We start from the raw sequence: 23,835 nt of genomic DNA, 5'->3' as shown, positions 1-23,835 counted from the left end.
TTTTTTTTTTTTTTTTTTTTGCAAAATACTCGCTTACTCGGAGTAGATATTTATTGTATGTTTTCTTTGTGAATAATAAGAGCTCAAGGGTGCTAACCGATACTAAATATCATATTACAAAGCTGGCTTAAAGTAAACAATTCCATCCATATTACAAGGTTAGTTACATCAAAATTAGCAAAGTGATGGGTTAGTTAACGTATAACTAGTAGCAGTGGCATGCTAACACAACGTGAGGGAATTTAGTACTAGATGTTGAACAGTATTCCCATTGTTCACTTTTTTCTCTCTTATTTCAGAAAATGCAACAAAGCATGTTACTCCAATCATAATTTGGGGTCGCGGTGGCTCAGTGGTAGAGTGTTCACCTCCGGTGCTTGACAGTTACTGGTTCGATCCCAGCTCGTACCGTGCGGATTTTGTGGTGGACAAACACCGTGCTCGTGGGTTTTATTGGGGTTCTCCCTTTCCTCCAACTTTTTCATTCCACTATTTAATTCATTTCTCATCTTCACCGTCTTCTTTAACCTCACCGGCATAATCGTGGTACGTAAAACTCAAATCGTTTGGACTCAACCGTGGGACTTTTTCAATCACAATTGTTTTAGTCTTTCTAACATTTGCTTCGATCTTATATATCTTTTACAACTTTCTTCTCTTCAAGTACTCAACATCGATTCGCATTCTGCAATTGGAATCATTTCACACATAAAGCTATACTCCTAATCCTTCTACACCCTGCAGAAATGCAATGATTAGATAATTTATAAAGGCGAATGTGAACATGAACCAATACCTTTTACATTTTTAGTTACCAGATGTTGTTTGTCACTTTTCCATCATCAATATGATGAATAGACAGTGGGCAGTCCCATTGTTGAAAATAACTCACCATGTTACAGAGTTCAAAGCATTTCTGTATAGTTTCCAAAATATTCACACATCCTTTTTATCTGATTTAACTTGCAAATTACCCAGATATTAAGTCCAATTGAAAATCTGTGAGACTAAAACAGTGGGTGAAATAGTAATTTGTGTACTCTGGCAAAACATCAACATTTACTGGTGAGCGAGTGAATTTACATTACTGCAACACTTCGTGACATCACTTCCAAATGTAATCCAAGCAGTTACTATGTTCTTCGGTCTTAGAGAGCGACTAACGTTGTCTGATATGCTTGCTTTCCTTCCAACTTTCATAAAAGAAAACAACTGCCTTTCTGCTTCATGTTTCACCTTTTTCAGTATCCAATTCCATATTTCTTGTCTTCTTCATAATGCATAAGTGTGGAAAGCTGTGTAGAAGAGCTATGTGGTCCGTTCGTCTTTCGACAGGCATCAGAACAAAAGCAATAATATATCTCAAGAATATGTCATTTCGGGCTGCAAGACTCTACTAAGAATGAGAATAGCAGAAATTTACTACTATTTTCGGTTTCAACAATGTTCTCCATAGAGCATAAACGGAAAAATGTATCGAGAAGCGGTTTCCTCGAATCGTTTCAGTATCCCGAGAACATGTTATATCTCTTCCACGAACTATCCATTCAAACTGTTAGGCAATGAATAAAACGGTTATAAATATAAACAGTAATAACGGTAAAAACATTCCAAAGTTTTAATAGCCTTACTGAATTCTTCAAGGTTAAGTCTCAAGGCTTGCACAAGTTTGCATTTGCACAACTGCAAAGTTATCCAGAGCTATAACAATTTTGCGAGTACTTCGATTGCAAGTTTGCTTCAGACTTGCCGATACTAGGTAATATAAAGCTATCCTTAAAATTACTTTAAATTGATACGCCTTTTAAGCATGATTTAATATTTACAATTGGGAAATCCGTACACAGAAATAATCTCTAAGACTAAGTTAAACGTTCACGCGTTTTTGCGCAGCCTTCATGCTTACATCTGATTTAAGCGTATACAAGTTTACACGTCAAGCTTATCTAGACTCGAAACATGTCCATGACCTCAAATCAAAGCAAATGTTGTGGAAATAAGCCGTTTCCGGTTTCAATGTTTATCACCATGGAACAAAGATAGTAATAGAAAGGGACAAGCGTTTTTTTTTCTTCCCTTTTTAATCGATTCTGCGCCTCTATGAAAGACACATTTTCACATTTAGTTCTGTTAAAACCGAACTGATGAAACTTTGTTTGTACTCCAGGTTTCAATAATGATCATCATATAACAAAAACGGTAATGTAAAACAGATAAACGGTTTCCCAGGATGGATTAAACGTTTAAAAAGGCATGCAATAAATTCCACTAAAGCGGAAAGGGATATAAAATTCGGGTATACTTCGGGTTTCAATACAGATATATATATATATATATATATATATATATATATATATATATATATATATATATATATATATATACAGTGAAACCTCTACTAACGGACAGTCTTTCTTGTCTTTTATAGGTATTATTTACCTCCGTATTACGGACACTTTCTCTAAAAACAAGTTGAAAAGTACAGTAAAAATATACTTTTAGTAATTCATACTATGTCACCAAGGGAGAACATGAGGATGTGACAACATTTTGCCTCCTAAACTGTCTGCCCAGCAACTCTGAAGAAGGGTCTCTGTTTCGCAACACCCTTATATCCTTTGCTTGCATTCCACTCCCACCCAACCTGCTTCAGAAACAAAAGTGGTTGACAATTGCCCACTGTTTGGGATGACACATCATTCTACTGTCCCTCTGGAATCTCTAACCAAACAGAAGGCAAGTTTGGTATTTTTGACCACGGGTACTCATATTGTCTTTAAAAAAAAAAGTCATTACTGGACTGCAATTAACTCACAAAATAAAGCAACATACCGAAAACGTAATAAGTAGCGATAAATGTAATGTGCAGAGACTTATAACATCTTATTCCCATGTTGTGCTCGAACATAGGGAACTGGATGACGTAAGATAATGCAGATACAGTAACATTTTGATAATATTCATAAATACATGATTCATGCAAAAGTATCTTTTCTAATTGCATATTACCTTGTTTATTAATTTACTTAAGAAAATATTGAAACCTCTGTAAGGCGGACACCTCTCCATAGCGGACAATTTTTGATTCCCCACGGCTGTCCGCTATAGAGAGGTTTCACTGTATATTGAAAAGCCGTTTTTTTTTTTAAATCGATGCAGTGTCCCAACAATTGGTTCTATTTTCTCCATTAATCATTAAGTCAGACATGAAGTGGTAGAAATCAACCATTTCCAGTTTCAACGTTGAACACCAAATTAATAAATAAAATAAAACCGTAAATATATAGTGAAAAAAAAAATTTTTTTATTTTAATTGAATGTCAGTTTCGAGTAAATATACCATCTACCAAAGACAGAAATACTAAAAGCTTACCTTTACCTTCGGTCTCAATTTATATCGTCATAGAACCGAAACAGTAATAGATAGCGACATTTTTTTATTTTTTATTTTATTTTATTTATTTATTTATTTATTTTTGAATCGATTCAGGTTCTTAGGGATATATACCATCCTCACTGAAAATGTAAGTGGTAAAACTTTACTACTACTTCTGGTCTCAGTGTTGGTCGTCACAGGACAAAAAAAAAAAAAAAAAAAAAAGAAAGAAAAGAAAAAAAAAGTGGTAATGGAGAGCGACAAGCGGGTTTTTGGAATCATTCAGCGTCTCATGAATATATCCATCCGTAAAGGTCTGCTGAAACCAAAAGTGGTAGAGATATGATAGTACTTCTTATTTCAATATTGCTCTCTATACGACGAAACTGACAAAATACGCATATCGAGAAACTTTTTTATTAAACCAATTCAGCGTTCCAAATATAGGCTCCATATCCTTTGTTAACAGTTAGGTCAAACCGGAAATGGTAGAAATAAACCATTTCCAGTTTGAACGTTGATTTCCATAGAATAAGAACGGTAATGAAACCGAAAATTATTATTTTTCATTGACTTACCGTCTCAAGGAAATATACCATATTCGCCCATATTGCTCTACTGAAACCAGAAACCAGAACTTCTGGTTCCTGTGTTAACCTTCATAGAACAAATACGGTAATTTATAACGAGAGGTTGTTTTTCACAGTAAGTTGAGCGTGCACAGAATAGCTTCCTTCACCTTCGTTAACCCTATATTGAAATCGGAAATGGTAAAAATTATCCATTTTCGGTTTTAACCTGTGTTGGTTTATTACCATAGAGCAAAAAAACAAAACAAAAGAAGCGGAAAACTTTTTATCTTTAACCAATTTACCATCCTAAGAAAATATTCCATCTTTCCTCTTATTGATCTACTAATACCAGAAGAGGTAGACATTTACTACTACTTCCATGGTAAATATTAATCTTCAGAGAGAAAAAAAAAAGTGATCACATATGGTGAGGAATTACTTTCTCATGTGGATTCGGTGTCCGAAGTATATGCTTTATATCAGGGTCGGATCCAGGATTTCCTGAGGGGGGTGCACCATAACTAACAAAATAACCAGTATCATTTTGAAACTGTTCAAAGTGACATGTGACAATATTCTTTACACCCGACAACGCTGATACATATAGAACAGAGGGGGAGGGGACTATTTTAAAGTGGGTTGTAAGTGATATGCAGAAAAAAAATGTTATTTCTCTTCCTGACTTCTGTTTTCTTCGCTACGTGATAAATGTTATATTGTTTTGCCTAGTGAATTATTTTCCTTCAAGTTCAGAAAATCGACTCAAGCTATTGCATTTGCAAAACTCTGCTTTCTTTTGAGCCCCAAACGAAAGCATGACGCAGAAATTTTCGGGAAGTGTTGCTATTGTCATTGCTAGCTTCTTATTTTATATAATGTATATTTACAACGAAGGGGGAGTGCACGTGCATCGGTGCATTGCATTGCACCTCTATTGCAGCTAGAAGTTATTGATCTGTTTCAATATTTAATTCGCAAAATTTGGAAGTCAATCTTCGTTTCACAACCGCGAAATGAAACTCATTGTTTGTTCTTGTTTGTTCTTCTACTTATCTAGATCTCACCACTGCCATTATGCAAAGTTTAGATATTCTATCTGAAACGATCTCGGAGAAATCAGCTACGATGAAATGCAAAGTAGAATTGTAAGAACTCTCCGTTCAGTTTAGTAAGTAGAGTCACCATATTAATCTTTCAAATTAGAAATACTATCTATTTCCCACGAATAAGTTTGTCCCACGTTCATTTCCAACGCATGATGACTCAGAGATAAATCCTTAACCTTGTGCCAGGAGAATTGATTTGATCCCATGGCATGCCGGTTAGTGGTCGAAAATGTAGTATCTATAAGTTTTCCGATATTCTCCCACATTCTCATTCGAATAACTTTTTTCACTATCATTCACTTTGATAAGGCTAATTATCCTTCTCCTCTAGCCTAAATAACATAGCCGTGGGGCGCCAATCAATAAGAAAAATAAAATTTCATTCAATTTATTTCATTTTTTTATTTATTGTTTTTTTTTTTTTTTGCACAATTATGGTCCTTGTCGCATCAAAACCATCTCCTAATGATGCCTCACAAAAAAAAAAAAAAAAACTTTCAACCTTAGTGAAGGATTTGATGTCAATTCTCCCTACATACCTGGATATAAACTTGGTTAAAATTTGATATAATTCCGAAATTTTATACTAAAAAAAAAGTTTTGTAATTGCTAACCGATTTAAAGCTTCTTACTATATATTTTTTGTCGTACTTCCTGAAAGTTTGATGATGCAATTTGGGTAGTGAAATTCAATCCTGAGCACCCTGTGTGCTGAGAATACGGCAGCGTAGCTGGATAGAGTCGCACCTTGCATATTGTACACTCAGCGAGAAAAGTTATTTCCGTTTGGTAAAATTTATTTTCAGAATAAAGGTGGTATGGATGGAACACACAACGAGGGTGTAGCTGGAACGTACAGAAAATTATATCCCTTTTAGTTTACTGAAAACTGTACTCAAATTATCCTTCTATTATAAAGCTATTTACGAAACTAATTTCATCAAATGCAAAGAACTTTGGTAGCTAACTGTACAGAAACTTACTTTTGATAGTTTTCCTTCTTCTTGCTTATTTGGATATAGCATTTGGAAACCGCCGAAGTTTTTCTGACATTATCTTAAAGAGTCAAGGGACAGTCTCAAATGCTGCATTGGTTCTTCTATTATACATGAATATACTTTATATACTGACTAAGGGAACGGAAGCTGCCTTCTAAATTTCTGATTCCTTCAATTTCCAACTCAAATAAGTCTTGACTATTGCATTGAACATTTGCAAGGCATTTAATAACGAGAAGTTCAATATATTATATAATAGTGGATAAACTGAAGGCAATATTGCCAGTGTGAGCTCGTAAATAAGAAATTAAAATTGTTATCATACAGGAACACTTGACTTTCTTTCCTTTTTAAATGGATCATAAAAATCGATCCAATTTTCTTAAGCAACAAAAATATACCGATTATTTTCTAATTTATCAATATAACTTGGTCGCTCCAATGTGCTTTAAGATTTTTTTTTTTTTTTTTAGCTGAAAATATTCTTGTGCTATTATAGCACAGTGGAGTCAAGATTTCTTAAGCCGAATTTGATACTTCCGGCTCTTACAAGTGAAAAGCACAAACAGATGTCATAAAAGCGTTAATTGATAACAGCCGAACGTGTCTTGAATGCTGTGAAATGCGAAGGAAAGTACGTCTATTTTCGTCGAGACGCAACATTTTTTTTCTTTTCAAAGACCTAAGTAGTTCTCAACATAAAACTTCCCTTCATTTCGTTTAATTTTCTCACATTACGTTCTTCGAACGTTTAAAATTAGTTTCCTAATGTTTGTGAAACATATGTTCTGGAAGGTAAATGATGATATAAAGTACATTTAGCAGCCTTCTGTGCTGCAAAATGGAGAATTTATTTCTGTATTGTTATGTTTGTAACAGTCCTGAGAAAGAGGTATTAAAACACGTGTTACGATTGGTTAACTAACGTCAACGGAAACCCATGAATTGTAAATCACAAGCACAAAGACAGTCTCAAGTGCTGCAAGTTTTGTAGTGGTTACTGGATACAAGCCAGTAAAGAGAAAATATTTTTTTTTTTTAAATGATAAAAACGGTCAGTAATTCCATTTCCTGCTGCTATTTGCAACACTATTTTATATTAATATTAGTATTGTTTTAATATCTTGGAACTAGTAGCTAGTTTGCACACAGCGTATCTAAATCAAACATTGTAGTGCTTGTTTTTAATATTTTCTCTTCTGGCTAAAACTAACAAAAAAATGGCTTAGGTACAAATTTGAAAACCACAGAAGGTGCGAGTCATAGAGAAAACTGCAATATGTGCGGATGTTTTTGTTTTTTTTTTAAGAAAAAAAAATAAAATATATAGCTGGGGAAAGGCAGACATATTTAAAATTGAAGTATCTGGAGAATGAAACTCACATCAGGTCACATATATTATGATTGTATTAAACGAAGTTTCATTTCATTGTGTTCCATTATTAAATCGTATTATCTTCCACTGTGTGAGAGTACGGTGGCTCACTGGTAGAGCTTTCTATCTCTGATGCAAAGGGTATCCGTTTTATTCTAGGCCATCAGATATTTTGGTGAGCACATTCATATCCGTGGCTTTCCTCAGAGTTTTCTTGTTTCCTCCTACATCCCCTTTACACTAACTATTTCAAAACTAGTTACTCCGATTAATCATCCGAGCTCCTCCGTGGTTAAGTGGTTAGCGTACGCGCTTGTGGCGCGGGAGACCTATGGCCTAATGAATGTATTCCGATTGGATTTCCATTTGAAACTTTGTAAGAGTTTCCACTTTCTTTCACTCTGGCTACACGACCTGCCCTAAATATGATGACTCGAACAATGTTTGGTAAATGGTATAAATTCTGAAGTTTATCCTTCTAACTAAGCTTCTAGACCTTTATGTTCAAACCACTTTTTTCTGTTCTACTATTACGCATTATTATTTTCAGAAAGGAAAGAATTGTCTGAAGCTATGCGTATGACTCTAGCCATCTAGTCCTCAAAATGATGACAATTCATTTTATTTATTTTTATTTGCTTATAACAATATAAATAATACACAAACACACATACTCTCTCTCTCTCACACACACACAAACACACACACACACACACACACACACACACATATATATATATATATATATATATATATATATATATATATATATATATATATATATATATATCGGTATTTATGGAAGAGTTATATTCGTACTGCAAGTTCAGTATCATCAATAAAACGAACGATCGTATGAGTTTCTTAATAGAAATTGGAAGACAAAGGATGGGTGATGAAAAATGATAAGGCTTGGAGATATAAAGTAACGGTATTGATACGGATGACAAAAGCATAGGGGAACAGAAACTTATGATGTCGGGACGCAATGGAACCTAAGAACACATATTTGGAAGGGAAAAAGTCGAGGGCAAGGGAACAAATTAGAGAAATCGATTCGTGAGGAGAAACTTTCTGAAATCCCTTTTCTTGGAGCAAAGAAGGTCCTTCGGCACTGTCATTAGGAAACAAATGCAATTGTGATTCTTTAAAACAGTTGAACAGAGAGTCCGTGTAAACCTGCCGAAAAGTGTGTGTGCTTATGTGAAAACAAAACACACAACTTTTGTTCTCACCAATAAATCTCTTGCAGAATGAATTTACTCACATATAATCGTGGGATGTAAAACTCAAATATTTAAATATTCCATTTACATACACACACACACACATACTATAATTGATTTATAGTATTTTGCAAAAAAAAAAAAAAAAAGTAAATGGTGTAATATCTGCTAAAAAAAATGTGAGTCTGAATTTGCCAGTAAAGCTGTTGCAATTTCTTGCCTGATTATACGAGAAGAAAAACGTAGTTTTGCATCATCTTGGTGGAATATTATTTTTTTTTCTTAATTTAGAAGCTCAAAACTATTCTCGTCGATTGGTTAGTTGGTTGGAGTTTAACGTCCCTTTCCAGCATCGAGATTATATGAGAAATGAATCAACAGTTTAAGATGGAATGCGTATAATGCTCCCACGCTTCCCTATGCACAAAAAGCACACTCGCTCGCCACTAGACCACAGAGAAGACAATTTTTTGTCAAGTACTGTTGTATATAGTAGTTTTTTTTTTGGAAGGAATTCATAATCCAACACTGGCACGCCCGCTTTTGATATAAACAGCACCAGTGGTCGAAGTGAGACGGTATGCGGTGGTATGCCATACCGCCTCTGGTTTTTCAGTGATCAAGACAATATTTAAATAGCCGGTATGTTGAGTCAAAATCGTAATAAAACATACCACCTCTGCTTGTTTTCCACTTCAAATACTGTACAGCACCATAGGCGTACTATGAGCAATTGCCTCTCCAATAACATTCTTTCACCCCTTAGCATATTAACAGCTAATAATAGCAATGAGATGCCAGTTTTGTTTACGGAGGGATTTCTCTTCTAACTACCTCCTTCCCAGAGGTTTTCCATTATGCAGTACTTATGAACCTGCCATGTTCTTTACCGACAACCAAAACCATAATACTATATAAATTATAGGCAATATATTCAACGTTTAACAGTATATATGTCAACTCTTGTAATATTCCTGAATTACATATGAGCTTCTTAACGTACTGTTGTAGTTGCATCGTTAGTATCAACCGTCGGTATAAATATGGTTACAGCTCGGGAGCACCCACGAATGCGGACCCTCAAAAAATCTTTTCTTGTTTAATGGTTGTGTTTCGTCTGTATTAGGGCGCACTCATAGAAAGTTCATCCAATCTGGACCGCATCCAACCTTAGTAACTTGACAGACATTTATGCACTTTCTTAATAAAACTATACTTACTTTAAGAGAGAAATTATTAAATGGCTTAAATATTTGGTATTACACTATATCTGTATTCTTTCCTTTCTGATAAAAAACAATCTAGTTCTTTATTGTTTTTGAATATAGGTAAAGTAGTGGAAAATAAAATTTTTAAGTTTTACGTCCCACGGTTATGCCGGTTAGCCTAAAGGAGACGGTGATAATGAGAGATGAGTGAAATGAAGAAAGTTGGAGGAAACGGGAGAACCCCGAGAAAACCCACGAGGACGGTGTTTGTCCGCCACAAAGTCCACACGGCGCGAGCTGGGATCGAACCAAGGACTCCAAGCACTGGAAGTGAACGCTCTACTACTGAGCCACCACGCCCTCGGTAAAGTAGTGGAAGTTCCTGGGACATAATGTACCATTGGACATGACCCTCCTGAATTTCGTACCAATTTTGCCTTCGTATCACTGGATTCAGTTTTCTATACTTCATTTGCGCAACATAAAGTAATTGCATATATAGAGCAACAAGTGAGCTGGAAGGCTCGTATGTGTTTCTCGTATATGAAAGTTTTTTTACCTGATGTTTGAAGAGTTGTACTTCCTTCTCGTAAGTGGAAGTAACAAGTAAATGCTCAAGCACATGTAATATACCTGTGTATTGCTTCTACGTTCTGACGACTTTAATTTATTATGCACTCCTTTCATTAAACTTACTTTTATTTATAAATAGGACGATCCAAGTACCAAGGGACACGGATTTTCATGCACCAAGGGACGATACTTTGCATATGATGATTGATACCTATTTGATGTAGCCCTATTAAATTTATGAATTTGTATTTTTCTAAAACCATTATGCCTAGTTTCCTACTCATTGCACACAGGAAAATCCGTTCTCCGGACAGCGGTATATTGTACACAAATATACGGAATCCTCTTGCTTACTACGAAATCAGTACGGAGCATACGTTTGCCGTATGCTACATAGGCACTGCCCTTAGATGTTACATCATGCCTTTGCAGGATGTCTGATATCTAACAGTCTTCCTTATATTACATACATATATGTATATTACCTTTGTCAGCTATATGTTATATTCGTCCATTTGTATGTGAGATCCTGACCACCTATATTGTTTCATACGGAAAAAAACGTACAGACGGGACACTTATACAAAACATATTATAAAACATGCGTTTTCAGTTATACGTTTGCTATACGTTAAGTCCAAAAACTACAGGATTTACAAATGTAACATACCATTTTACGTACGATTTTTTTTCTCAGTGTGGATGCTATTTCTGCAAATAATGTGATAGAAATGCAATATTGTTTGTTTTTATATAACACTATATTCCTTGTATTTACCTAGATACAAAGTTACTTGACAATGCAAGAATTCCAATCCAATTGAGAATGAGAAAGCAAGCTATGGTTTTTGTATGGTGGTTGTTAGGTAAAATAATTTTAAAAAATGAAATGAAATATTTGAGTTTTACGTCCCACGGTTATGCCGGTTGGGCTAAAGGAGACGGTGATGATGAGAAATAAATGAAATGGTGGAATGAAGAAAGTGGGAGGAAATGGGAGAACCCCGAGAAAGCCCACGAGCATGGTGTTTGTCCGCCACAAAATCCACACGGCGCGAGCTGGGATCGAACCAGGGATCTCAAGCACCAGAGGTTAACGCTCTACCGCGCCCCAGTTCAGGTCTATGTGAGAAAGTTTTTACTTTCTTCCTTTCTTTAATTATCCCCTGAGGAGTCTATCTATTGCGTTTGAAACCAGTTAGTTAAATCATGAGTACATATCATGTTAATCAAAACAGTTTAAATGCATTTCTCGTATGAAACACCAGACTCTTACATGCAGCGATTTGTTTGAACTTCACAATATGACTGTTACTTGCGGTTGACATCAACGACGAACAAGAGAGCCGACCAAGTCTCACTTTACTATAGGAAAAGTTTCAGGCTAACTTTTGTAAAATAATAACAATAATGAACTATTTTTCTAAGAATGATATAAGTTCCCTGCGAATCAATCTTATTGTTTAGGTATGCTTTTTTTTTAATTTTATTTTCTTAAGTATCAACCGTTGAAAATATCAATCTTAAATAAATAAGTTAAACTTCCGTTTGCGTTTAGAATATACGTCACCAGTAATAATTAATAATATATTTGAATGACTGAGACGTGAGGTAATTCATACAGCCTAAACGAGGAAAGATATATTAAAATTTGCTGAGCATGGTCAAATGGAAAGTAGGTTTAAACATATGTAAAACTTCAGCATGGTATTTCCTTCTAGTTCATTCAAATACGCATTTATTTTTATTATTATTATTATTTATGACAAAGACAGCTAAATAAGCCTGAAGAACTCAAAAATTAATTATCTTTGTAAAAAAAAAAAAAAAAAAAAAAAAGATTACAAGTATACACTCTTTGAAACACAATGTGAAATTTAATATATATAATCTGATCTATAAAGATAAGGAATGATTACAATCTGTTTTCATATAAAATCGCTCATAATGAATGCATTTCATTCTTGTTTCCAGAATTAAATTTCATGTTTCCATTTGAGTCGAAGACATGTCTTTAGAAGTTCTCTACAGAGTGAAGTCTTAATGTTTACCAACTGTCCATAATGGTTAAATGTTCCCATGAGTCATTTCCTGCGGGAGTCCTCAATATTGTTGCTTCATGTGAAAGCAATTGTCACCTTTGAAAAGAACGAAACTGTTTTTTCCAAGGGTAAATGAATACTTTATTTATCAATGGATATATTAATATTCTTTCTTGGCAACATTTGAGAAACTAACAGTGGGATGGTGTGGGGGCGTAAACATTCCGACACGTCGCATTGGCTGAACGTTAGGACGAAGGAAGCGACGTAAGTGTCGGGGCAATTTTTAGATCATCTGTAAAAGTTTTGAAACTAGGTACATGGTAAAGGGGGTATAACCCCAGCGGGAAGGTTCTCCATATTTCAGTAGTTCGTGTTCTCAGTAACAAGTGAAAAGTAAACGGTCTCCTCTAGCATTTAAAATGCCTCCACCATCCGAAACCGGAAATCTGATTACAACCTATCTTATTCTCATTGTTCTTCTCATCTCACTTTGGATACTTTATTCTGGGATTTTGTAAGAAAAAAAAAACTCGGTAAGTATCCATTTATTTCTTAATTGCCATTTTATAAGCACGATCGAGAAATCACTACAACTTGATTGTATGCTATAAATGAGTTTCATTAAGAAAATATATTCGGCATGTGGTTTGTTTGTAGTAAATTTGGACACAATACCTGTTCTGTTGCCTATTAAATAAATTCCATATCGTTTCCTGTAAAGTCCGTTACTTAGTTTTGAAACAGAAAATTAAAGAAAGAAATGATTACAATAAAAGTCTGATTAGGTATAGTAAAATGTTTTTGTTCAGTTAAATTGAAGGAGTTTACATAATGTTTACTTTCTTGTATTATTTTACAATACACACGAAACGATTTTCAATATACTACAAACGAATACATTAATAAGCATAGCATTGGTGTATTCAGTTGCATTTATAAAACGTATTAGAGAATGTGCGTGATGCTACAAAATGCAGTGATTGTATAATTTGTGCAAGTGAGAAACCGCATTTTGTATTAATATATGTTGCAATGCCCCAGATTTTGAGAAATGCAAATCTATGGATTCATTAACAATCGATTAATATGGAGAAGTTTGTGTAGAAAATAATAACCTCGTATTTTATTTAATATTTCTTGTTAAAATGAAATTTTCAAAATAATAGGAAACATCTTGAATTAATTTAAGTATCACATTACATTAATAAACAAGCATCAGAAACTTCTTTATTTTTTAATCCCATTTTTACGATTCATAATTCGCATTTTTTTTTCGGGTAAGAAACTCATCAAACACTTGAACGTGTCATTTGAAGAAGAGAAACAATTCGTGAGCTGATTTTGAGAAAAAATAACAAAACTTCTGCTAGCCAAAATATCTTTGTTCTTGAAATGTATGCTATTATGCCATTAAATATTTGTTTCGACAATTATTCAATGGTGTAGTAACACAAATCGAAAGGAGTTGATGAGTTGAGTTGAGTTGACATTGAGTTTGACGTTCCTTTCAGCAGCGAGGCTATATGAGATGGGATCTACTGGTTAACGTGGAATCGGAACCACATGAGCCCCCGCCGGGAAACGAACCCGACAAATCGAAAGGAAAAAAGAAATATTTTGGCCAAAATAAGTTTTGTTTCATTCACTTACGATTAACTAAACATAATGTTTCTCTTCTTCAAATGACATGTTCAATTCTTATTTTCATCTTATATACCATCTCTGTTACCTAGATACATGTAATATAAATTAACATTGAACATGGTAGACGAAGTATAATTTATCTGAATACATTAATTTATAGTGACAAATAACAATGAGTGAGTGCAAATAATATCAAGACCATTTTCAATTGAGTTTACTTTTCAATATTAGGAATGTTCTCCATTTGTTGAGACCTACTGTCTAAGGTAAACCAAACAGAGAATGAAAACTTGGGAGTTAAATAGGTGTAGAGGCTTCCCGCGGCCACCACGTTAGCTAATAGGGCAAATCCCACAGCTACGAGAATGAAGGAGGGGAGTAAGACCTGGTGAGGTTACTTTGTCGGCAAAAACGACAGTAATTAGTTCTCCAGAACGTTGTCGAGCCAAAATTCAAATCGAGGTCTCGAAAAGCGCCATACCCAGACTAAGCCATTATTAACAACAGGCGAAGAAAAGCTGATTTAGAGGTTGCCTCACGTTAAGAGAATAACAAAACTTCATGGTGCACACTCTTTGCATAATGCTGCAGATAGTAAACTCGAATAACAAGAACAAATGTAGCCGTAGTTTTTGCTCCATGGTATAATTACGTGAAGTCATTTTGCTTACGAATTTTCAGAGCTTAAGAACAACGTCATCATCTTCGTAGAGCCTGGCTTTATGATACGTAGCTTATAAAGCCTATATACTCGTTGTATGTGAGTGCTTCTGCAACCTTGTAATGAAGTTAAAAGACACACTAGGAATATGTATTCCGTCGACTTGGCATATAACACTTTATAATTAGTCATGCTTAGAGGAAAGTCAACAAGAATGGAAATAGCTTGATAATATTTCTTAAAGAGGATTCTTTCGTTAATAACATGTGGCAAGTGCATAAATGAGAATTCGGTGCTTTCTACTCAAGTTATGTCCTTAGCTTTTGTGCTACTCCAAGAACGCTAATATTTATGTTATCACTTTCAGATAGTTTATGGCGATGTGAGTGCAGCACCAATATTGACTTATACAGATATGTTCTGAAGATGTTTCGAAAATTAACTTTACAAACAATATACAACTACATGAATTGTATTAAAAACAAAACAAACCAAAACTCTAATTTCGTAATGTTTTAGTAATTCAATGGGCCTTTACTTTTCAGTAACAGTATTGCGATTGTCTAAACGACCGAACTGAATATTTCAATGGATTTAACCATTTCATGACTTCTGCATAAAATAATAAAGTTTTTTTTTTTTTTTTTTTTAGATTTATCTCACCTTTTTACATGTTCTTTCCAATTTATCTATCAGGGTTACATCATTCAATATGTCGAGACCAAATTTTAAACGTAAGGTTTTAATGAAATTTTGTAGGTGTAGTTTTTTTTAAAGATTTTTATCCTATCTTTTTTTTAAATATTTTACTAGAAAGTAAAGATCGAAAAAAAATATATTTTCTACAAAATATCTCGGACAATTTTGTTTATATATCCTAAATCGTTATTTCACTAGCAACTATGATATCAGTTATTTCTCACACCGTGTGCGTGGGTTTTCTTGAAGCTCTCCCGTTTCTTCCCACTTTCTTCATTCCACCATTTCATTCGTTTCTCATTATTACCGTCTCCTTTAGCCTAACCGGCATAATCGTGGGACGTAAACTTAAGATTTCATTTCATTAGTTATTTATATTAGACTATTTAAAAGAAGTAGTTTATTTGTGAAGTAGTTTTACTAAAAACCTCATATTTGGGATTAACAATTTTCCTTAGAAGAAGTCGAAAAAAAACTATTTTAGTTCACATACTTTTCTTTCTCTTTTTTATCTTTATTTTAACTTTCAAAGGCAATACGTGTTCAAACTATCGTGGTCGTGAAATATGTAGGGGATGTGTGGGTAGAACCGGATAGCTAAGATTTAGCGGCCTCTGTGGGCTAATGTGGTGCTAACAAAGTGCTGTATGCAAGTGTACACGGAGCAAGTATAGAATTATGTTCACTATTATGACTTTACAAGCTGCCGAACTATATTACTCGTTCTTAATAATATTATTCAACAAGTCAAATCACCCAGTTTTACTTCACTGGTGGGGTAAAACAAGGATTACTTGTAATTATTTTTTATAAAAAAATAAAAATAAATAAATACAGTTTCCTTTGTTTAACTTGTATTTCCAAATGTAACCATGAAGTCTCAGCCTCCATTAAACTTTGATTTATTTGTTGTTATGCATGGGTGAACATAAAATCAATTCAAGTTAGCCTCTCCAAAATGATCTCAATCCCCTGTCCTAGTGTCCTAGCTACAGACTTGGTCTTCACAAACGTTGATGCTTAGTCGTAAAATTCACAAAAGAAATAGGTATATTGGTTCGTTTTATACCTTCTTGACACCATGATTGTCGGCCCGACTTCCGTTTATAATTTCTAGATATCTTCAAATCTGAAAAGAAAGAAAGCATGAATCTAACAAGCAGAAGGCACACTTTGGTAAGGGAACTTCGGGGTCATTTTTGCGAGGTGGTAGTGCACAATTAAAGAGTTAATATTACAAACTGGGAGAGCGTAATGGACAAAAATGACGGAGAAAAAACATCTTACAGTTTTCTACTCGACGCATATTGCGTACGACGCGCAAACTTACCAAGTTACTGCGTGACATAGTGAGAAGAATCAGAGACTCAATTGCAAAGGGTCCCGGGTTCGATTCTCGTTCGACTTAAACTTCTGTTTTTTGCTTCAACAAATAAAGTAGGAATTTGTAACTATAAGTAAAATTTTAATTCACCATATGTTTATAATGAATAAAACAATAGAAATGTTCTATTCTTTTGACATTCCATGTTAACTAGGAGCAAAATTTAATATCTTCCGTAAATATTATTGTTACTGCAGTCGTTGTGTAAAACATGTTCTTGAAGATTCATGTCTACATCTGTTGACAGTGTGAGAATTACAAGGGAAGTGAGGGGGAAATCTGCTTTGGTTACAGCAACATCCAGTATTAGCAAAGGGGATTTCTGACTGGATGCAAAGGGTATGAGTAGAAAGCAAGTAGTAGTACACCATGCTGATTCCAAATAAACGTTATCATCACTTCGGTCGCTCAGAGTTGAACATTAACTTCCTTTGGTGGTTGTATGTCGGCACGCTGTGTGTCGGTAAAACTTTCCCATGTATCTCTCGTTAGCCGGCAAATCTCAAAGAAATCACACATGTGCAAATTACTCAGAAACTATTGATTTGCGACCCCCCGGTACATATAATTGAAAATCTTCAAAATTACTTGCAGAATATCCCCTTGCAAGGAATGCACCGAATTGTCAGTCACCCAAGAAAGTTTTGTCACTTTTTTGGAGGTCTGTGTTCAATTGGCACTCACGTGAGAGATGAATGCGAATGGAGATAAGGCAAAAGTCAGTTGTTTGTGTGAATATATTCAACATACTACCTGGTTATAGCAATTCAGTTACACCGTGAATTTGCGTAAGAACAGAGTGAACAGAGTAAATATACTCCTCCACAACATACGCACGACGCTCACCGCGCCACGCCGTTGCGGCTACTGAAAATGGAACGTATGCCGCTATCGACCGATACTAACTCAGCCGCCGTATCCCCACCACAACTCTCAGAGCGCCCTCTCCAAATGCGGTAGTTATTTTTGCCGGACCCTGTATATAGCTCATTTGTAAATAATTGTTAATATTGCCATAGTGTTCAGTTTCCAAGAAAGTACAGTACATAAAGCTCTAGTGGAGCATCGTGGCTTAGTAGTATAATACTCATCACTACTGAAAATGGTCCCTGGTTAAATTCTAGGCCAAGCGAGACGGTAATCGACAATACTGTGTCCGTTGATTTTCTCGTAGTTTTTCCGCTTCTCCCTACAATCTTATTTCACAAAATATTTTACATCCATTCACTTTCATTAATCACTCCCTCTTTTTAGCAATAGAGAAAGGAGTGGGTGATTAATGAAAGTGAATGATTGTAAAGTAATGGGTGAAATAAAAATGCAGGGAGAAGCGGGAAAAACATACAAGAAAACCAACGGACACGGTATTGCCGAAATATTTAAATTAATTTCCACATTCACATATATGAGCGAAGGAAAGAAACTTCTGTGATTGGTATTGAAAATATTTACTTGAATAAATTATATATCCCTATGTCATGAAGAGATTTTTTTTTTTCGATTAACATAAATCTTAAATTTTGAAATCTTAATCATGCAGCCGAAAAAAAAAAAAATCTGCCTTTTAAAAGTCTTCACTTTATAATTTTATGGAAAATAATGTTGAAATATGTTCCTTATCAGCAACGAAAAAATACAAAGGAAAATGTTTGTTTAACCAGAAAATGTGTGTCTCTGAGAAACGCATGTGTTTACAATATGCTGTGTCGGCAACACTGATTCAAACAAAGCATTGATATAAGCAATAACATTGTTGGCAGTCTTGTCTATGAAAACATTTATAGTTATTTTCTAGAAATCTACGGTGTCTGCCAGTCACGCATTTCCATTAACGTAGATATTTTTTTATGTGTGTGTGAGGCAAGTATTTGCGAAAGTGAGATTTATTTTGAAAGTTATTATATCAGCAGCACATAATTGAAGCTCGTAAAATTATAATATTATTTAGTTAGCATTATTATGAATTGACAAAATATATGATTTTAGCTAACATTTTAGAGGGGACACATACGAAAGGCTCTGTAAATGCAGTAAATTGTATTTTTAGCAATAAATAAATAAATAAATAAATAAATAAATTAAAAAAAAACATGCTAGATAAATACGATAATAAAGAGGAAGACTTGATTGCATTCTCGTCAGAAGATACGAATATGCACACCGCATTTGGTAATGGAAATCAAGAAGCATATCTTCAAGTGGTGAGGTAACTGCAAAAGCAAATAGTTAAATAGGTCTTCTCGAGTCGTCAGGAGATAATAAAGACCTAAATTAGGCTGGTAAAAATATGGTCTTGTTTGGAATTCAATAGACTCAAGAGAAGACATGCAATCTCAAGATACGAAGTTCAAATTGTTAATTTGCAGGGGGAAAGAAGAGCAGTTATAGTTGATTTAATGTGTTAGTTGAAAAACTTAAAATAAAATAAAGTGCATTATTTCAGTTTAACGTCTCACGGTTATTCCCCTTACGCTAAAGCAGGAAATGATTAAGGTAAGTGAATGATGATGGAATAATTGGTGGAATGAGAATGTGAAAAATAGTGGAAGTACACCTAGAAAAACCACGGCCACGATTTTGTCTACCACAAACTTACTTCACCAGGATCGAACAAGCTACCCCATTTACCAGAGGGGAGCACTCTACCACTGAACCCCCGTTCCGCCCTTAAAAGAAAAAGAAAAGACAGCATATGTCCTTACTAGAAAAGCAGAATAACGTAACAGAAATGCGTAATATACCTTTTATGAAATAATTATTTACCGGGAATGTACACGAAAAGTGAGTGTGCAATGTTCACAGAATTGGCAAATTTCCCCCTTGAACTTTGACTGCACGTAGACAATTTGTAGAATAATAAAGTCCCAGTGCATTATTACAATTTACTACGATAATGCAAAAACAAATTTGTGAGTTACAGAAATGCCTATTCGGAATTTTGTTATTTTTCTTTGCTTGTAGATCTGTACAATGCTCTCGTTATTTAACATAATTTTCGTATTTAAAAACAAATAAATATACATTATTTTGCTTTAGATATGTAATCTCGAACCCAAGAGGAACGGAAATGGGGAATGGCGGAAACTTCATAACAAGGAACTAAATAATTTATACCGTTTACCAAATATTGTTAGGGCCATAAAATCTAGAAGGTTCAGGTGGACAAGTCATGTAACCAGAATGAAAGAAACTAGAAAAACTTTCAAAGTTTTAACTGAAAATTCAATCGGAAAACGTCCACTAGGAAGACCTGGGTGCAGATGGGAGTGCAATATTAAGGTGGATCTCGCAGAAATAAGAATGTAAAGTAAAAACTGGATAAATAGAAGTAAATGGAGATTTTTTGTAAAAGCGATATTGAACTTTCAGGTTCCGTAGGCCATAGAGTAAGTTATTTAGTTAGGTATGTAATGTTTAAATATAGTTTGCTTTATTATTTGTCCGTGTCTTGCATGCATGTATTCCCCGTAAGATATTAAAATCGTATTTCATTTTAAGGATTAAGCCGAACTACTTTTATTACTAGCTTCGGAAGTGTATATATGTATGCATTTATATTAAATTGTATATACATACGAATTCAGTTATTATGGTGCTACTACAATTTGTCAGTTATGATTGCCACCGAAGTTCCATAAAGTAACAAAACAATGTCAACAGAAGTTACACTTCTAAAGTATATCAATGACTCGAATCCTAACAAATCTATTACGATTATCTATTTTAAAGTTCAGTTATAGAGAAAGGGGAGAAAATGTATGTAAATCAACATTCAACAAGTTGTATGTTAAGCATATTTATAAAGTATATATAGAAAAAAATAAGTTTATAGGTTATAAAATTTACAGTTGTTGATTTGTTTAATTATTTTCAATTTATCATTTACGTCTGGAAAGAAATACAAGTTTAATTAGATTGTAATAAGACGGAAAATATTTACTTTCTAAGTTATCACACGATTTCGCTAAGTTATAACTGTTGGGAATATTTAAAAAAAAAGGGGGGATTCGTATTGTGGTTAACCAGGCTAAAAGATCCGGCTCGTTCATCGTGAATGAGAGATTGGTGGCAAGATATCTAATTGAGAAAACTGTGAGCTCTATTAGTTTGATGTTTATCTTTTCCCCGTGGTTGCTCAACGAAATTGCTCTCTTTGTTCCGAAGGTAGACTCGGCGAGGAACCAGAAGAGAGAGTTTGGTGAGAGAGCCTTGTTTTTGTTGTGTGATGTTTTCACGTGTGCGTATGTTTGTGTTTTATCTTCATTGATCAGTTTATCTTTGCGCAAGTTTCATTAAACGGTATACTGCAGTACCCAGCAAATCAAGACACACTCTACATAACGTTTTCTGTCTCTTTCTGCTATACCTAAGTAATGAACGAGGGTTATTGGATTACAAGTGTGATTTATCTTGGAGGCTTACCGCCAGGAATTCCGTCGGCGTAAACTTTACATCCCAATAGATTTCCCCCTTGCTGTGTCGACCGGGTTCTCATCAATAAATATTATGGCTAGCTTGGACTCTGGAGATTCCAATATTGGTTTTCTGCATGAACAACTAAATTTCTGATTACACGAGTATATTATCAGTAATTTCGACTTTCTGGAGAAAAAAAAAAATACGAATGGTACGAGTCAATTGCTCTGTGTTTGACATGTATGCAAACAACAGACGCATGCATCAGTAATGAACAGAATATTTCGTATTTATATGCGGTGTCGCTCCATTCGGTCTTTTCTGCTGTTTGCTGTTATTTGAAACGTTGGGTTTGATTTATGTTGTCGAAGATAACATTGTGATCAATTGAGTGATATTTGCAAGCTAGAGTCATTTCTGAACGATAGGCGAACGAGCAGAATCGCTGAAATTTAACTACCGTTCTACGTCATCAGCTAATCACTGAAATTCAATAAAACATTCTCTCGTGTCCACCAAAGACTTTAAAATATAGTCAGTAATTGCAATCCAACGTAAACAAAATATTTAAAATTTGATCTGGGTATTTTTGAACTTAATCATATCACACTCAGTTCATTTTTTTAATGCACTGAGAAAAAGTGAGCTTCGTTTCACAGTGTAAAGCTACAGTAGACTTCCAGACTATGCGAATTCAGTACTCAAACTTGTAGTATATCTATAACTCCTGGTTGCAAAAGGGAAATAAGATCGGAAATATAACTTGTTCATCGGATGCTGAATTCATGTCAAAAATAATTTACTCGCTATCGTATTATCGCTAAATAATTTACCCGTTTTTGCTCTATGAAATAAGCATTAAAACTAGAAGTGGCATTTAATGTGTATCACTTCTGGTCGCAATAAAGAAATACAATTAGACATGAAACATATTCTTGGTACTGAATCCATACAAAAAATGCTTGTCACTAATTATTTCCGTTTTGTCCATTATGTGGACAATGTAGTAACTAAAAAAAAAAAATCTTATATTTTCACCAATTCCGGTTTCAATAGTTAAATAAAAGGTGAGACAAAACTCATTTTTGGAACGTTAAATGTCAGAAATATTTTTTGATATGTCTCACCGCTTCAGCTATATTGGAGCCGGAGGTACTAGTAAATTCTAACCACTTTCACTTTTAGTACAGTGTAAGGTTGGTGATGGTATGTTTCCTTGAAAGCTCAAATTGATTGCTGATTTTTTTTTCTTATAGTGATCAGCGTTACGACTGGAAACGGTTTCCACCACTTCCGGTTTGAGCAAAAATTTAATGTGGGAGATGAAATCTATTCTTGGGACGCTGACTCGATTGCATGAAAACTGCTTTTCATTATATTTTACCATTCTTGCTATATAGACACCCGTGTTGAAGCCAGCAGTACTAGTAAATTTTAATACTTCAGGTTCCGGTAGAGTGTTGCGGGTGATAATGATATCTTCTCTTAAGACGATGAGCCAAGTATAAGAAGCCGCTTATCACTCTGTGTCACCGTTTTTGTTGCATGGTGATAAAAGTTAAAATCGGAAATGATTTTTTCTAGATTTTCCAGTTTGATTTAGCATCTATAACCAATTAGCCCGTCACGCTTGAGGAATGACGTGCTTCGGCGAGCACACTATTCGGGGAAAAGGAAGAAAGGATTGGGGAAGGAAGGAAGCGGCCTGGGACTTACAAGTTGGGTACCACCCCGGCATTTGCGTGGTGTGAATGAGGAAAGCCAAGGAAAACCTCAATCAGGCTAGCTGGCGTGAAAAAAAAAGCATTTTACACTTTTCCGAGCGAGTGCCCTCACGGGGAATCGAATGCTTCCGGCTTAAATAAAGGGTTAACAAATAAGATTGAACTTATCCTGAGACACTGAATCGATTGTAAAAATCCGTTTTATTTAATATTATTTACCGTCTTTGATACGTGAAAATCAGTGCTGAAACTGGAAGTACTAGTAAACATTAACCACTTTCAATTTTGATAGCTTGTTGCGGATGGTGACGATATGTTCTCTTTAAACGCTTAATCGAGTGCAAGAATCCGCTTTTCGATAGCGTTAACCACTTTCGTTCTACAGCGAAAGACATTGAAACCGGAAATAACTAATTTCAACCGCTTCCGATTTGAATAGAGGTTAACAGGAATAATGGAACCTATTTTTGAGATGAAGAATCGATGGCAAAGAAAAGCTTCTCGATATATCTTACTAATTTTGCTCTGAATCTGTAGACAGACAAACGGAAGGATGAACAGACCGACGGAGGAAAGAATATAGCTATTCTGTAAGACTTCCGGCACTTATCCATAGCATAGTTTAGGAATCTAATATTGCTCTTAACTTTCAAATGCTAGGGTAAATCCTGTGGTTTCACTCCGCTGTTTATTTACTTATTGTTATTTTGTTAAACGTTGTATTGCCTAAATAGTCACTTTTTGTCTATGTATTGAGTGGCAATATCTTCTAGTTCACCTGTTTTTTCCTGATGATGATACTGATAACCTCGAAATATTATATATGTA

At 34.7% G+C, this 23,835-nt stretch overlaps 1 protein-coding gene across 2 annotated transcripts in view; it reads left to right on the top strand.

Moving 5' to 3' along the window:
* The window catches only part of LOC145687751 (ligand of Numb protein X 2-like), a 798,603-nt gene that overhangs the window by 94,529 nt on the left and 680,239 nt on the right, over positions 1 to 23,835 (top strand). The window contains exon 1 of one of the 2 annotated variants that reach the window (XM_081761199.1): positions 12,787 to 13,012. The exons of the other annotated variant lie outside the window; for it this stretch is intronic. The gene's annotated coding sequence lies outside the window, so the exon portion shown is untranslated. Of the gene's footprint in view, positions 1 to 12,786; positions 13,013 to 23,835 lie in introns of those variants that run through there. 2 annotated transcript variants of the gene reach the window in all.

This window comes from Thermobia domestica, chromosome 6 (genome assembly GCF_964235325.1).
Source record: "Thermobia domestica chromosome 6, izTheDome1.hap1.1, whole genome shotgun sequence".
Taxonomy (NCBI): domain Eukaryota; kingdom Metazoa; phylum Arthropoda; class Insecta; order Zygentoma; family Lepismatidae; genus Thermobia; species Thermobia domestica.
Note: the sequence above shows the minus strand (reverse complement) of the source record. Positions and strands in the feature narration are given on the sequence as shown.